Source organism: Macrobrachium nipponense, chromosome 5 (assembly GCF_015104395.2).
Source record: "Macrobrachium nipponense isolate FS-2020 chromosome 5, ASM1510439v2, whole genome shotgun sequence".
In the NCBI taxonomy this organism is placed as follows: domain Eukaryota; kingdom Metazoa; phylum Arthropoda; class Malacostraca; order Decapoda; family Palaemonidae; genus Macrobrachium; species Macrobrachium nipponense.
In genome coordinates, this window is record NC_061107.1 from 104,293,907 (window position 1) to 104,296,891 (window position 2,985).

Here is a 2,985-nt window from a genome sequence, read left to right on the forward strand (position 1 = left end):
GGCCGAGATGGTACCTGGCGCCGAGGCAGAACCTCTGGCGCCAGGCGAGGAGGTACTGGTGTTAGCCAGTGCTCCTCCGGTCCCCGTCTTCTTCTTCCTTGCGGAAGGAGAGACGGGCCCCGTTCCCGAAGGAACAGGAGGACCAGCGGAAGTCCCAACCATCCCACCGGAGTGGGACGGACCCTTAGAAGTCTCAGAGCGAGCCTTCTTAGGGGGGAGGAGGCTACCTTCTTCTTCTTCGGCTGTGGGGCCTTAAGAGACGAAGGGGAAGCGGCGGCAGATGACGACGAAGAAGACGACGACGACACCTTCCTCCTCTTCTTCTTCTTCTTTGTCAGCTTCCTCAGGACCACCATCAGGTCTTCCATCCAGGACGGAGCCGGGGCAGATGCCGAAGCAACAGGGCCCGACTGCACCTGTCCGGAAGGACCTGGGGTGGGAGCAGCAACACCATGGGCAGGAACAACAGCGGCAGAAACTGGTACTGGAGCTGGAGCGGCAGCAATCTCAGGAACAGGAGGCGGGGCAGGAACCAGCGGCATCCTCTGCACAGGAGGCAGGTCCAGGGGAGAGCTCTTGGGACACCGGAAGTCAGGGGCTGGAGCAAGAGCAGCAAAACCAGGCAGCGGCGTCATAGTATACCTCATCACCTCCGGCAGCGGCGCCTGAAAAGCAGCTGTCAGGGTAACCATGGCGACGTTCTGGGTATAGACCAGGTGGGGTGGAGCAGCGTAGCCAGGCGTGGATACCGTCGTGGTGGTTGGTCCATGAGTTACCGGCCTGGCCCCTCACCAGATGACTCAGCAGCCCCTGAACACTCGGTTTCCCCTTGAGCCCCAGTGAGTACCAGGCCCGGCTGAGATCGTCCTCAGTGGCAAGCAGATCTGAGGAAGGAAGCAGAGTCAGGTTAGTAAGAGGGGGGTTTCCCCTCGCCCAGGGGGGACAGTTCCCACCCCGAGCGAACGGACGACCCCAAATACAACTGAACATCGGGGTACCTAGCCCCATCCTCCACGCTCGACTGATCGAGAGAGGAGAAGGAGTGAGATACCCCCCGAAGGGAAAGGAGCCATACGAGGGAGCTGAGATGGAGTGAGAAAAGATGTGTCCGTGACCAAGGGAGTAACAGGAGAACCCTCCGATGACTCCTTGGCCAGCTTACGCGGTTTCTTCCTCCCTCCATAGCAGTCCCACTGCTCCTCCGACCATACAACACAGGCATCACATGGCTCGGTGCGAGAGCATTCTCGCCCACGACACCGAGTGCACAATTCATGAGGGTCTACCTCTATAGAGGACCGAAAGGCCCCACACTTACGGCCCTTCACACCAGGGCACAATCTGCGGCTGATGGGGGGGGCGAGGGGGTCTCTCCGACTCTAGGGATTCCATGATAATTCACTAAAATCACTGAGTATGAATATACAAAACAGACACGTACTTACGTAAGCTTTGCACATGCACACTAAGTAAGAGAGAAAAAGAAAAAGCCTTCACGATGTGAATAAAACCAAGCATACGACTTGAAGCGGGCAGAGAGGCAAGCAGCACATCTATCCACCAACGCGGCTGAAAGCAAAGTGACTCCTCTCCTCACAATCGAGCTGACCGCCAACTGCCGGACAAGTAGTTAACTACCGAACCCCCTTGTTCGAAGCTTACGACCGGTTCAGCTGCCGCTAATTACCTTCCTATTGTTAAAGGACTGAGGGTTTGTGTATCGAAACAAATAATATGTATCTATGGTCCGCAAGTACATAACATCAGCAAAGATGTTGCGGAGACATTATGTTTGGTGCTTACCCAAATGATTCATTGGTGTGTCTCTGTTTGAATCAATACATGTTTCAGACAGGTATTAAGGCCATTTACACCAACACAGTGTTCGTCTAGTCGGGGACATACGGCTCTGGTCAGGGAGTAATGTCTCAAAGTGTTACCAAATGGAGAAATCAAACTTTCAAATTCTGTAAATACGAGATCTTATGCAATATACCTTTTTGAGAGTCATAGTTAGGCTGCTATTGTAGGACACATTTTATATATACTTATCTTTTTCAGAAATGCAGACATTCTAACCATTTGGTGAAAATGTTTCCAAAAATTTTCTGAAAATCTTGCCATTACATGTTGGCAACACTTTATGAAATTACGTTGTGGCTTTAGAGACACCACATTGTGTCTTCAGTCTTTAAAGTGAAATGTTGCTATACGAATCTTTTTAAAATCTCTATCATGGCCGGTCCATCTATACCACCAAATGAAAAAGGAAAAAGGTGGTATAGTACACAAAGTTTTAAAGAAGAAAGGTTGAGGGATCCCGAATTAAAGGACTGGTTACGAAAAGACCGTACAGAAAAGGGAGTTTGTTACTGCATTTGCTGTGATATCAAGCTGAAAAATGCTAACAAGTCCATGCTGCTAATGCATAAAGGTACAGCTAAGCATAAGAAGACTCCTATGTGTGCTAAAGGAAGCACCAAAATTGTCGATTTCTTTTCAAAGCCTGTGTCAACAATCAAAGATGTAGCCAAAGCTGAATTAACAATTTCAGCATGTACAGTTGAAGGTAATATCCCATATGTACAGTGTATATCGCATTGTAAGTACTTGCAAAAACACTTTTCATGACAGTGAGATTGGAAAAAAGGTATCTTTAAAGAGAACTAAGCTCTCATATATTGTGCAAGACGGTATTGCATATTATGAAAGAAATTATCTTTATGATGTGTGCAGGAATAAAAAATTTTTCTTGCTAATAGACGAAAGTGCAGTCATATCTGTTACTATTGTTACTCAGATATTGGCTGTTGTAGTCCGATATTTTGATAAGAAAAAACTGGATGTTGTTGATACTCTACTTTACACGATCACAGTAGAAAATGGTGGTGCCCAAGGTTTATATCAAGCTATTAATTACAGCTCTCTTGCAAGAACAGAATATTCCATTCAGTAACATTGTTGGATTTGGAAGTGACAATTGTT